This window comes from Schistocerca serialis, chromosome 1 (genome assembly GCF_023864345.2).
Source record: "Schistocerca serialis cubense isolate TAMUIC-IGC-003099 chromosome 1, iqSchSeri2.2, whole genome shotgun sequence".
In the NCBI taxonomy this organism is placed as follows: domain Eukaryota; kingdom Metazoa; phylum Arthropoda; class Insecta; order Orthoptera; family Acrididae; genus Schistocerca; species Schistocerca serialis.
Window position 1 is genome coordinate 595591963 of NC_064638.1, and position 14987 is coordinate 595606949.

Genomic DNA, 14987 nt, shown 5'->3' on the forward strand with positions numbered 1-14987 from the left:
ATATTCAGTTACTATGTCTTCTGAACAGATAATATTGTGACTCATGTACCTTCAAGAGTGACGTTCATCATTAATGGATTAAAGTTAAGTAGTATCAAACTAATTCCGTCCGCTTTCTGAATTCTAATTCCTTGTCATGTTCCAGACCTCACGTCAGTATAGTGCTTCCCTCCTCACGCCAGCCTGCGTGAGCTAAGCGCGTGCATTTCGGCCTCCTCTAGTAACACGGTGTTGTCTCTTCAGCCAACACAACAGTTTGTCACTTTTTGTTCCAATTATTTACATGAAGTTAAAATCGGACATTGCAGGATTGCGCTAGCGCAGTGCATTTGTGGGGAATCAAAATACCACACGGTTATAATCATTCTTCATGTTGAAAAACCTCACCGGAGAATCCTGGATTTATTAGTCCTTCTCAAGAGACAGTAAGCAGAAGAAATCTGTTCTGCACGTAGGGCTTTATCACATCAATCAAAAAGTTAGTTTTCGTATCTTTCATGAAAATACTACTAAATGTGGTATAGTGTTAAATAATTCGGTTTATTTGCAATGAAAGTAACCTAAAATTCTGAAAATAGTTCTCTCAGAGGGATTTGACCCTATCACCCTCATTTTAACGCTGTATACTCATTCCGCAGTGCCAACCGCTACACTGCAGCTACGTTAATATTAACGGAACCCTTGTAGGATCACGTCGTTGCTCCTATGTGTGTCTGATCATTATGAACCCTTTATCTCAGGAATGGATTGACGCATCAAGTTGACATTTTTGTCACGTACTGCGGTTCCTTGGCGGTGTAAAGAAAAAAGGATTTTTGTTTCTCCGCCCGTCTGTTGAGATCCCATTTTCTCAGAAGTTACAATAGCACTTGCGAAGTTATACAAAAAATATAAACTTAAAATTACAACAGTCGTTTAAGTTTTGGAATTCCCAGGATCGATATGTTGCCACCATCTATATCGATAACAGGCGAAAATAATCGACATTCTCGATTTCCGAGACGGATAAACTATGATAATGTATAATTAATATTATACGGAAACATCAGAGCGTGCCGCCTACTCGCACTTGGTTTATATATCTTAACGATTTTCTCACTTTCATTCCTAGTCAAGTCCTGCCTAGGCAGTAAATTTCGATGAAATCGGTTATGACGAGTAGGCGCTGTCCCATTGTCAGTACGACAACGATTGTGGGGAGACTTGGGTTCATTAACAAAATTTCAATTATTGGAATGACAACATTTACGAATTGCATGAAAACCAAAAGTAACCACACAAATTTTGAACAACAAGAAGACCATAGCTACAGTATCTTTGAATGGAACTGCCTCCTTTACGACTGTATGTCTGTTAGAGAGACCACAAGTATGGCGGCCAAGTCCTCAGACCCTTAACGTACTGCTCCGTCCAAAAAAAACTGATAGGACTGTTGCACAGTGACACTGTGCTTCTTTACAGTAACGCCTGTCGGCATTCTGCGGCGGTGATGAAGGATTTGCTTCGATGTTTTAAACGATAGGTGTGGAACATTCGCTAGAGCAGTCGGAAATTACCCGTGAGACCAGCTTTTTCCCAAACTGATGAAGTTGTTGGACAGAAAGCGCTATGGAAACTGAAAGAGGACGTTCTTAACCGCTACAATAATTTTTCGGCATCTCCGTACACTAAAGTCATAGGAAATATGATTTCGTACTGCTGTGACGTACATTGAGAAATATTTTGACAGCACTATTCTAAATGCAAAAGTAGTCCGAAAATACAGCAATACAATCACTTATAAATCTCAAGAGCTTTCGATGTACCACAAATGATACTGTTACTTCAGTGGGAAATTTCTCACGTTATTGGTATGGGTAAATGTAAGCGTAAGCAATATGAGACATGTAATGTCATGTCCTGAAATATTGGTCTCTGACATAGGGAAACACGGACTCAACGTAAGAGCGGCAAACTTGTGAGCCAAGTTCACGACCTAGATATCGACGTCTTTTGTGGCAACAACCTGCATCTTCACACAACAGCAGTGTTGTCTGGTGTCAAATTGGTGCTGTAGTTGAAAGGGTTCGCACGTTGGTAGCCGTTTCCTGAGGCACTTCACGGAATGCGTAGGCAGGCGACGCGGGATGTGCAGCACTCGAAGAAGCAGTTTCCTTCAATGGAAACCGGCCATGGGTTACGACGCGTAGAACAAAAGTTGGCGGTTTTCAGGATAGCATCTTCGCGAATGTTTAACAATCTACACCCTGATATAGTACCTGAGTGGTTTATGCTGACTGGATGGAAGCTAAATACAGTAAATTAACATTTGAGCTCCGCAAGTCACCAAAAGGCTTGTAGCAGAGGCTGAATTATCAGAATAATTTATACCATATCCTGCTTGTGTGAGGAGGAAAGATTATCAGTACTACACTTGCACTGGTCTGAATGGCTGTAAATAGATCTTCATTGTCATTACGTGAGTTGTAAGCTGGTTGAAGTAACACTTACTGATGAGTTCTCTTTCGTATCGGTTGCCTATGCTTTGTGGTTCTTTACTGTTCACAATGCCTAATTATATCTCCCTTCTTCGACTGTAGCTTTTACGGGATTCCTGTGAACCTCTCGTACGAATTAAATGGACCCTTGAGGAAGCACTCTTCTCTTTCCGTAAGCTTCGGTTACACGGACATAAAAATTGCATATGGCCAACAGTATAGCCCTATAATGTTCTCCAGTGACATTGCTGCCATAAGAGCTGCTGCCACGTGTGGAGCCACATTGGGATCCACTGTTTCCTGACAATGTTTGTGACAATATATTTCCAAACCAGGAGAGTTTTCTCGAGCCACAGTAAGGCTGCGAAAGCAACGAAGACGACAAAAAGAGTAATCAGGCTTCCCAAATGGCTTTTTCTCCAAGTCTGCAATTGCTACAGGATCTTTATGTCGCAAATTGGTAGTGGATTTCTATCTTTCCCGGGAGGTTGAAACACGATTTTGAATACATGGCGCTGTAGTAGTCACAAACATAGGGCTCACAATTTTAGACGAACAGTTGGTAACAGGTAGGTTTCTTAAATTAAAATACAGAACGCAAGTACGTTTGAACATTTTATTTCGGTTGTTCCAATGTGATACATGTACCTTTGTCAAATTATCATTTCTGAGAACGCATGCTGTTACAGCGTGATTACTTGTAAATACCACATTAATGCAATAAATGCTCAAAATTATGTCCGTCAGCATCAATGTACTTGGCAATACGTGTAACGACATTCCTCTCAACTGTGAGTAGTTCGCCTTCCGTGCCGGCCGGTGTGGCCGAGCGGTTCTAGGCGCTTGAGTCCGGAACCGTGCGACTGCTACGATCGCAGGTTCGAATCCCGCCTCGGGCATGGATGTGTGTGATGTCTTTAGGTTAGTTAGGTTTAAGTAGTTCTAAGTTCTAGGGGACTGATGACCTCAGATGTTAAGTACCATACTGCTCAGAGCCATTTGAACCATTGCGCCTTCCGCAACGTTCGCACATGCACTGACAATGCGCTGATGCATGTTGTCAGGCGTTGCCGGTGGATCACGATAGCAAATATCCTTCAACTTTCCCCACAGAAACAAATCCGCAGACGTCAGATCCGGTGAACGTGCGCGCCATGGTATGGTGCTTCGTCTTCCAATCCACCTGTCATGAAATATGCTATTCAATACCGCTTCAACCGCACGCGAACTATGTGCCGGACATCCATCATATTGGAAGTACATCGCCATTCTGTCATGCAGTGAAACATCTTGTAGTAAAATCGGTAGAACATTACGTAGGAAATAAGCATACATTGCACCATTTAGATTGCCATCGATAAAATGGGGGCCAATTACCCTTCCTCCCATAATGCCGCACCATACATTAACTCGCCAAGATCGCTGATGTTCCACTTGTTGCAGCCATCGTGGATTTTCCGTTGCCCAATAGTGCATATTATACCGGTTTACGTTACCGCTGTTGGTGGATGACGCTTAGACGCTAAATAGAACGCGTGCAAAAAATCTGTCATCGTCCCGTAATTTTTCTTGTGTCCAGTGGCAGAACTATACACGACGTTCAAAGTCGTCTCCGTGCAATTCCTGGAGCATAGAAATATGGTGCGGGTGCAATCGATGTTGATTGTCAACACCAACGTTTATGAGATTCCCGATTCTCATGCAATTTGTCTGCTACTGATGTGAATATTTCCCGTGACAGCAGCTAAAACATCTACTTGGGCGTCATCGTTTGTTGCAGGTAGTGATTGACGTTTCACATGTGGCTGAACGCTTCCTGTTTCCTTAAATAACGTAACTATCTGGCGAACGGCCCGGACACTTGGATAATGTCGTCCAACATACCGAGCAGCATACATATCACACGCCCGTTGGGCATTTTGATCACAATAGCCACACATCAACACGATATCGACCTTTTCCGCAATTGGTAAACGATCCGTTTTAACATGGATAATGTATCACAAAGCAAATACCGTCCGCACTGGCGGAATGTTACCTGATACCACGTACTTATTCGTTTTAGACTATTACAGCGCCATCTATCACAAAGCGAAAAAAGTGGTCCAACTAAAACATTCATATTTCTGTACGAAGTACACGAATATGTAATAAAAATGGAGGTTCCTATTTAAGAAACTCAGTTATCCGTTTGACCAATGGCAGCGCCATCTAGCGGGCCAACCATAGCCCCGTCAGGTTTCCCCTTCAAGCTAGACAAGTTTCGTTCTTCGTAGTTTTTTTCGTATGACGCTTATTTAGTGAGATATTTGCACCACCCTGTATACACTGAAGTGACAAAAGTCATGGGATACTTCTAAATATTGTGTCGGACCTCCTTTTGCACGGCGTATTGCAGAAAATCGATATGGCATGGATTCAACTCTTTGGAAGTCCTGTGCTGATATATACAAGCTATCTCTATAAACTGTCTATAAACGCAAAAGCGTTATCGGTACAGGATTTTATGCACCAACTGACGTCTCAATTACTTACCATAAATGTTCGATAGGACTCATGTCGGACGATCTGTGAGAATCAAATAATTCGCTCGAATTGTCCAGAATGTTCTTCAAACCAGTCGCGAACAATTGTGGCTCAACAACTTGGCACATTATCATCGACAGAAATTCCATCAATGTTTCGAAGTTCAAGAACGGTCGCCAAGTAACCAAACATAACCAGAGGACCCAGCTTATTCCACGTAAACAAAGTCCACACCATCATAGAGAAACCATCAGCTACTACAGTGCGTCGTTGACAACTTGTGTCCATGGCTTCGTGTTTGCCTCACACTCGACCCCTACCATCAGCTCTCATCAACTGAAGACTGGAGTCATGTGACCAGGTCATCGTTTTCCAGCCGTCTGGAGTCTAACCGATACGGTCAGGAGCACAGGAGAGGAGCTGCAGGCGACGTCGAGTTGTTAGCAAAGTCACTCGTATCGGTCGTCCGCACCGTAGCCCATTAAGGGGAAATTTCTTCGCAGTTTCACGAAGGATACGTTCGTGGTATGTCCCACACTGGTTTCTGTGGTTATTTCACGCAGTGCCTCTTGTTTCCTAGTACTGAAAACTCTACACAAACGCCGCTGTACTCGGTTGTTAAGTGGAGGTCGTCGCCCACTGTGTTGTGCATGGTGAGAGGTAATGCATGAAATTTTGTATTCTCGGCTCACGTTTGGCACTGTGTCTCATAATATTGAATTCCTAACGATTTCCAAAATGGAATGTCCCATGTGTCTTGCTCCAACTACTATTCCGCGTTCATAGTCTGTTCATTCCCGCCGTTCGGCCACAATCACGCCGCGAACCTCTTCACATGACCCGTCTTGGTGTAAATGACTGCTCCGCCAGCGCACTGCCCTCTTGTACCCTGTGTACGTGATACTGCCGTTATCTGTATACGTGCACGCCACTATCCCATGACACTGGTCACCTCAGTATATTCTTTTGTGTTCCATACCTGATGTACGTATCTCATTTACGGTTGTCTCGTTCGCTCACTCCTACAGTACTGTAGACAACAATCAAACTGAGTGCTTGCACGTAAGCGTACCAGCTTCCTAAGTGAATCTATAAATGTTTCACGTGACTTGGGGCTCCCGCGCTGTCAGAGTGAGGAAGAGGCGGCGAAGGATAGTATATACTCATCAGGACAGATAAGATAGGTACGATCCAGCCTTACAAAATGTTCTTCACATTTGGCGGTCAACATCAGCAGCCTTCAACACCAATAATATTAAGGTTTTTAACATGGCTGTCAATCAGCGACTGTTGTATAATACAAAATTTTGAAAAACACAGCCCTCAGTCGCGAACACAATTAATTTATGACCTAGGTTTCGGTGTCACAAGGGACACCTTCTTCGGACAAAATTAAAACTAAATGTTACAGCATAACGTACCAAAAATACGAAAGCTGCGGTCATGTCAGATAGTCGCAATTAAAATAAAGTGCAACACAGGTGCAAGCCACTACGGGCTGCCATGTGTCCTTGGCTACAGTCAACACAAAACCAATAAATTGCCCAGCCGTACCGCAGTACTACCACATTATCAGCAATATCCCTAGAAAGTGGTTGGCATTACTACCACGGCCCCACACTGCTTTTAAATACGGTCCCGTAAAGACACCTTTCGTTGATTCTATTTCCTAACGCACATCGACTGTAGAACAATGCTCATTAACTGACTTGTGATTGTTTTATTTGTTTACATGTATTACATCGTATGTATTATTGTTACGAGCAAAATGCCACTTCGCAACATTTGCGAACAACATGATTTCTATATCGCCATTCAGTGTAGTAAGATGTCACTTTTCAAAATTGTGTGTAAGATTGTGTGTTACTACATGCAGTCAATAAAATTCACTCTAGTTCTTCCTCTAGTGTTCTGAGAAAAAGCAGAACTCTTTATTGCAAGACATGATAACGCCCATGCTTATTTTATTTTGTGTGAGTGGTGTCCCTCGACACGTGTTTGAAAAAAGAAACAGAAGTTTAGAGCCATCAATAGCTGTCGACAGGAAAATATCTATTAACAACTCTTTTCGATCATTCGCTCATCTTCAGGTAACACGAAATTAACTACAATGGCCTATATAGCGACGTTTTTAATGTGGCCATTGTGCACTGTACACTCCACTCTGCCCGGGATAAAACCCGTGTATGATTGTGGAAGAAGTTAACTTCACAATACGAAAACATCGTAATGTCGGTTAAAAGGCGTGAACCCGATCCCCACCGAAAAAATTTGCTTATATTTCTCGGATATTTTCTAAATTGCTCCATTCAGAAAAACAGTGCAATTATTGTTCACTAAGTGTAATGCATTTTAGATTTTACAACATTGGCCGGCCGAAGTGGCCGCGCGGTTCTGGCGCTGCAGTCTGGAACCGCGAGACCGCTTCGGTCGCAGGTTCGAATCCTGCCTCGGGCATGGATGTGTGTGATGTCCTTAGGTTAGTTAGGTTTAACTAGTTCTAAGTTCTAGGGGACTAATGACCTCAGCAGCTGAGTCCCATAGTGCTCAGAGCCATTTGAACCATTTTTTTACAACATTTTCTCAGGTGATTTTTACTTTAGTTCACACTACAGTACAAACGTCTATTTTTAGTCTATTGCCAAAAATATTATTGTATCTGAAAACGATCAAATGATCGAATCCAGTGAAGATATATTTATCAACCAATTTTGGTGCTTCTGATACTTCACTTTTAGCTACTACGCACTTAAGTACATAGTCAAATGTAGAATGCATCGTATCTTCATGGTGTGCCATAGGTACTAGATGCCCTTATTTTGCCAAAGAACATCTTTATTACAACCTTACCAAACCAATGATAGCACCATAATGCAGAAGATATCAGTCGTCTCCTGCATTCTTCTCCATTTCTCCACCTTTCATGTCCGTAAGGATAATTCACGGAAATTATTAACGCGATGTAACGATAAAAACGTGTTGCCAAACGCCATGAAAATACCTGAGGTTACCTGATGGAATTATTGGTGATTTTAGAGGACTTCAAATAGCCTCATCACCTCAAGTCATACGTTATTGTATTGAGACATTGATATCTGTGAAAAATAAGTCTGCGTCAAGCCGATGTTCTCACACATTGTTTATTGCTGATCGTCAATGACATCGTTTTTCTAATTGAGCGCCATTGGTTATCACTGAACTTAATAAAATATGCATTTGGCTATAGCAGCGACAGCTGTTAAATACATTAACGTTATTTGTTATCAAGTCTTTACGTTAAAAATTGGCAGTTTCAAAGCACCTCCCCACTACAGAGTTTCTTTTTTTTTAGATTGTCCATTTCGAGTTATCGTAAGTGTACTAAAATAGCACAGGATAAGCGGATACATAAATGATAACACTGCAGATGTTGCGTCTGAATGATGATCTTCCACAGAATCAGGTCATTTTACTGTCTGAAGGGCAGTAGGGCATCCTATCAGTTTCCTCTTTGTCATTAGTGTATGGCATCCAAAGTTGTGCTTCTGTTCCTTATTTAGTGTTTCGGCCTTTCTCAGTGTCATCTAGAAAGAAATAAACGGTGGCATTTAAATTAGGATTCTAAAGGAATAGGTCCAACGTTGGTGTAATGTCGCACTCGTGAACTGCATCAGTGAGCATTATCAGATATTTATGTGACGTCTAAAAAGCCTAACAGAGTAAACTATTGTTATCAGATAGGGCAGGTGGTCGCAGAGTTTAACAAGCAGTGTGTACGGTGAAGATTCACCGATAATGCAATGAAAAGTTTTGAAAAAGAAAACATTAGCGACACTCTCAGTCTGAAAGAGACCTATTAGGGGCTTGCTGGGGCCTGTTAGTGGAGTAGTCGAGTATCTGTTACTGTGGAACATTTTCATGCGAGAGTATCCAGTATGCTTGACTGACTGATCGTGAGGCAATCCGTCAAGTTCCACTTCGCTAGTTGCGACCACACCAAAACACGATCGCTGTTACATTGTTAACAAGTTATACGGTTAACAGACATCTATGTCTGCCATCCATCCGCAGGTAATTCACAACAGAAGCCCATATCGTCCCGCTGAATTCGTCAAATGTTCCAGCTGTCTGACTAATGAATCACTGCAGGCTGCCGTTAACAACACAGCATGGACGAATGGTTATGGAGTTGCACCGTACCCTGAAAGCGTGAAATTTTGTGAGTGTGTATAATGTACAATGAGGAATCCAAGTAGGGGATCACTTCGGATGATCTACGTCTGCGAATATAGCAGTGGCCGCAAGGAGGAAACAACGCATCCGTTTCAGGAAGCAACACACTGGTGTTAGGAGCTGTCGTGCTTGACAAAAGGGCACAACTGGTAGAGAATTAACATATCCTAACGACTGTAGCTTACGTCAGATATCCTGCACCGTCATATGTTACCTGTCACTAAAATGTAACATAAGACCAACACTCAACACGACAGGGTCGTGCACGCTTGGTAAGCGTCCCTTTGATTGAAATGGATGAGGCTGAAGGACTCGATTGACCAATATCGGCTATGGATGAAAGATGACTTTAGAGAGAATTCTATGTGGCGTCAGCCTTTCCAGACTGATGTATGTTTGCTGGCATCCTACTGTCACGGTTCTTCGTTAACTTTAAGTGTACTTAAAATTAAAGTTCCCACGATCACAACCTTTAGGACGGATTAGGGCAGGAAAGGTAAATATACAAATTATCTCAAGAGAGCTGTGCAGTCTAAAACGACACTCCCTAATGAGCAGGAAAGAGATGCATTCACTTCCTATCTAATCTATGTGGGGAATTTTTCTTCAGAAATTACCACAACTATGAGGAATTCCTTCTACAAAACGTGAGAACATACACTGCCTGACAAGAAAAATCAGAGGGATTAGAGGGGATGAAATAATACTTCGTGGATTGAGAATCTGTGTGAGGTTCTTTCGCTGATTTCAAAATCGAGTCACAATTACAAGGAACTTGCCAATACGAGCCGTCTTATCAGCATGACCCTGCACCGCCTCTGGCCTGGATGCATGTAGTGGTTCGGTGGCTAAGGGTGCATCTGCAGAGGCCAAATGGACCACAACTCCTGTAACTGGTCCTTCATGTCCTGGGTAGGGACACTGAGGCGGAGATTCCGTTTGAGCAGGTATGCACAAGTACTAATCGCGACAGATCTTGCTGCCCGCGGGAGAATCTCAATATCACGCACTCAGTTTATAGAGACACGTGGCATGTGTTGACGAGCATTATCCTCTGGAAAAGTGACTGCATAATTCTTTCGTACGGGAGGTATCACACGAGGATACATATCCGTGAGGTACCGTTGTGCCATCAGAACACCTTCAATCACTACCACCTGTGTCCTCAAATCACACCTTTATGCCAGAAGTAACACCACTGTGCCTCTTTGCTTGTCGCCGCTATGCTAGCAGAGGACAGTCAGGAGCACAATTCACTGAACACAATAAGGCTCCATTCATCAGTACCTTTTGCTTTTCGGTCACGGCACCATTTACACACTAAGTATGGGACGGTAATTCCTTAGTCCAGGTCCCGTTAGTCTCTCGCCCAGGGCGCGGCATGACAGAATGTAGCAAGGAGTCAATTGCTTGAAACTTCCTGGCAGATTAAAACTGTGTGCCGGATCGAGATTCTACCTCGGGACCTTAGTCTTTCGCGGGTAAATGTTCTACAAACTGAGCTACCCGAGCACGAATCACGATCCGCCCTCAGAGCTTCAATTCTGCCAGTATCCTTTCTTCCAGGAGTGCTAGTTCTGCAAGGTTCGCAGTAGAGTTTCTGTGAGGTTTGGAAGGTAGGAGACGAGCTACTGGCAGAATTGAAGCTGTGAGGACGGGTCGTGAGTCACGCTTGGGTAGCTCAGCTGGTGGAGCACTTGCCCGCGAAACGCTAAGGTCCCGAGTTCGAGTCTAGGTCCAGCACACAGTTTTAATCTGCCAGGAAGTTTCATATCAGCGCACACTCCACTGCAGAGTGAAAATCTCATTTTAGCCCATTACTTGTTATCAGATGGCAGGCGGGAATGCGAAGAGGATATGATGTGCTTGGTGCACAACACGCGACGCTATCAAGTGGTGGGTAAACGTGGTCGACCGGAACGATGACGACGAGTGTGCCTGCCCGCACGTTCCCATGCAGTGGACCGACGGGCCACTGTCACATCTTAATGAATCAAATATCTCGATGTTGCACGATCCGATCATCCGGCCAAATGGGGACACACGATTAGGTTCCCATTAAACTCTGTTAAGCGCAAATTCGTCTCAAATGAGTACGTGGAAAATCGGTGTCTTTCATAGTGATCACTGAAAATGTTCGCGACCCTTAAATACCCTACGATGTCTGGTAACGACACAAAACACGAACAACACAAACATGAGCCATGCGTGGCTCATTTGCCGCACGTCGTGTATTTTACACCCTGTTTTTAACCTACTTCCACCTCACTACGTTAATTTAAGTTACTACTGTCACTGAGTTGCTGCTTTGCTTGATCGTGAGCGGCGCTAGCAGCGCGTATCGATGTATGCCCTCTCGTAGCATCTTTGCTCGACTGCTACGACTTCCTGTTCGTTGTCTGTCGTGATTCTAGGCGCGCAGTCCGGAACCGTGCGACTGCTACAGTCGCAGGTTCGAATCCTGCCTCGGGCATGGATGTGTGTGATGTCCTTAGGTTAGTTAAGTTTAAGTAGTTCTAAGTTCTAGGGGACTAATGACCACAGCAGTTGAGTCCCATAGTGCTCAGAGCCATTTTTTTGTCTGTCGTGAGGAGTTCGGGTCGCGAGTTCCGGTCGGCCAGTCAGTTGGAACGCGTCTAGATCGCAGTCCGGACCTGTTTTCAGCTACTTGAAATTTAAGGCTTACTGTTATTATTTTCTTTCTTCTTAAAACTTTTGCAAAATTGATTCTTTAATTTATCTTTCAAGCATAAACATTGTGGCCTTCTGCCATTAAAAGATTATGGTAATATATTTTAAAATTTTCGAAACTTAATTGTGGCCTTCAGCCTTTGCCATTGCACCTTGCATATGTTTATTCTATCTGTTTTGCTGTGATGTTTTTTAATTATTTTATTCCTGTCTTAATTGGATTTTTTACTTGTTGATTTGTTAAGATTTCTTGTTTGGAGGCCTTCAGCCGTGAAAGAGTTGCATTCGGTAAAGGTCCAGCTTTGTGACGCTTTGGTTGTAAAAGTGTTATGAAATTACAATAAATTACAGCTGGAAGGTGAAACTGACCCCAACATTATTAGGCCCTTTCCACAATCCTAATCACCTGTTCTGCCCAGCGGGTTAAGCGGGCATGTCAAAATATACTCCGGTTGCTGCTCTACCTGCCACAGAGGATTGCACTTCTAATTAGTTACATATGTAATTAGCTACATATCTAGAATGGAGGAAACTGCACCATCTATCCACATGACCTCCCAATTCATACAGTCTTAAGCTACTCTCCCCCGACCACTGCGCAAGAGGTGGAAATCATGCAACAACAGCACATCAAGGTATCCAAGACACACCTGCCAGCCTATCAGGATTTCATCTGTCGAGAAGTGGGCGGACAAGGCTGAACAGAAGAAGAACTGGCCTCTCCAGGTGCAACACTATGACGCACAAATGGGGCCTCCGAGATTCTCCAGCTTGTGATTGTGGGGCCCAAGAACAAACTGTTCAATATATCGTTAGAGACTGTCTTCAGAGGAAGTATACTGGATCTTATAGCGAATTTATTAATGCTACTCCGTCTGCTGTTAGTTCGCTTCAGTCATTAGATATTGAACTATGATTAAATTTTAACTTTTTTTAACTTGCGATTATATCAGTTAAAGTAGTCAGTAATACAGAGTTAGTAATTTTCACAATTTAAAAATGTGTATAAAATTTGTGCCAAAAAGTAAATCTAAGCTATATGTAAATACTTAACTAGGTATACATATAAAATTCAACTTGATGTACCTGACATTGTTTGCTGTTGTTGCCATAAGATAAATAAATAATATATCTGCCATTGGTGTGTACTTTTACGATGTTTCATTGACACCTGACCAGGTCTTCTGGGTCCTTCACTTTTCTTGTCTGGCAATGTATGTCCCTAGGTAGCAGCGTGATATTCGTTATATAGTACATACAACACGTACTGTATAATAAGTGTGCGTCGAACACCAACAGTACATGTATCTTCCGCAGCCTTGCAAATCTGCATCGGTCCTGGCTTGCGTTTCCGTTTCATCAGCAGTAGCGGCAGGAGACTACCGCTATTAGGAATCATCCCCGTTATGCTATCGGCCGTGTCAAAGAGGGCGGAGGAGTGAGTCTAATATCAGATATCTTTTTGAATAACTGGTTGATGGCAGCATACTAGTATCAAAACGGAGGAGTGAGTCTAATTTCAGATATCTTTTTGAATAACTGGTTGATAGCAGCATACTAGTATCAAAAGTCAGTAAATCGGTGGAGCACATGTTTTTATTTGCGGTAGAACGAACATTTTGGTAAGGAACCGTAGTATAGCCTCAGACTCCCAATGAAACCGTGGACCATCATGTCTGTACAACACTGCCTTAACTAAGAAGATTATATCAGTGTAATATGTAAAATGAGCCATCTGATTAAGTAAATACGTTTGGGCTCTGTTACTTACCGAAAATAAATGCAGGTAGATGCGAGCTCATAATGTAAAAATAGGAGTTATATCCTCTTCATTACATACAAAACGTCTATATACTGATTATGAAACTGGAAGGAGCTTAGCAGTAGCTTTCTCCTGGAACGTTTGAGACAAAGATGATAAATTATTACTTGAGCTTTAAATGTGGCTGATGTTGTACCTGCTACTTAATTATCTCCAGACATGTTTAGTGCTTGGCAGAGAGTCCATTGAGCCATCCTCAGATTACATCTCGGGAAAAATTAATACTTCAACCTTCCCGTGCGAATTCTACATCTACATTGTTACTCTGCAATTCACACTTAAGTGCCTGGCAGAGGGTTCGTCGAACCATTTTCATACTACTTATCTAACATTCCATTCTCGAATGGCGTGTGGGAAAAAAGAACACCTACATCTTTCCGTTCGATCTCTGATTCTATCTTATTTTATTACGATGCTCATTTCTCTCTACGTACGTGGGTTTGAACAAAATATTTTCGCATTCGGAAGAGAAAGTTGGTTATTGAAATTTCCTAAATACATCTCGCAGCAAAGAAAACCGCCTTTGTTTCGGTGACTGCCACCCCAACTCGCGTATCATGTCAGTGACACTCTCACCATTTATTGGGCGACAACACGAAACGAGCTGCCCTTCTTTGCACTTTTTCGATGTCCTCCGTCAATCCTACCTGCTGAAGATCCCATAACGAACAGCACTATTCCAGCAGAGGACGGACAAGTGTAATGTAGGCTTTCCCTTTAGTGGGTTTATCGCATATCCCAAGTGTTCTGATAACAAAGCACAGTCTTTGTTCGCCTTCTCCACAACATTATCTATGTGGTCTTTCGAATTTTAGTTGCTCGTAATTATAATTCCTAGGTATTTAGTCAAATTGACAGCCCTTAGATTTGTGCGATTTATCGTATACATTTATCGGATTTCTTTCAGTACCCACGTGGACGACCTCACACTTTTCTTTGTTTAGTGCCAATTGCCACTTTCCGCACCATGCAGAAATCCTCTCTAGATCATTTTGCAATTGGAACTGATCGTTCAAATGGCTCTGAGCACTATGCGACTTAACTTCTGTGGTCATCAGTCGCCTAAAACTTAGAACTAATTAAACCTAACTAACCTAAGGACATCACACACATCCATGCCCGAGGCTGGATTCGAACCTGCGACCGTAGCGGCCGCTCGGCTCCAGACTGTAGCGCCTAGAACCGCACGGCCACTCCGGCCGGCAACTGATCGTCTGATGTTTTTACTAGACGGTAAATTACAGCGTCATCTGCAAACA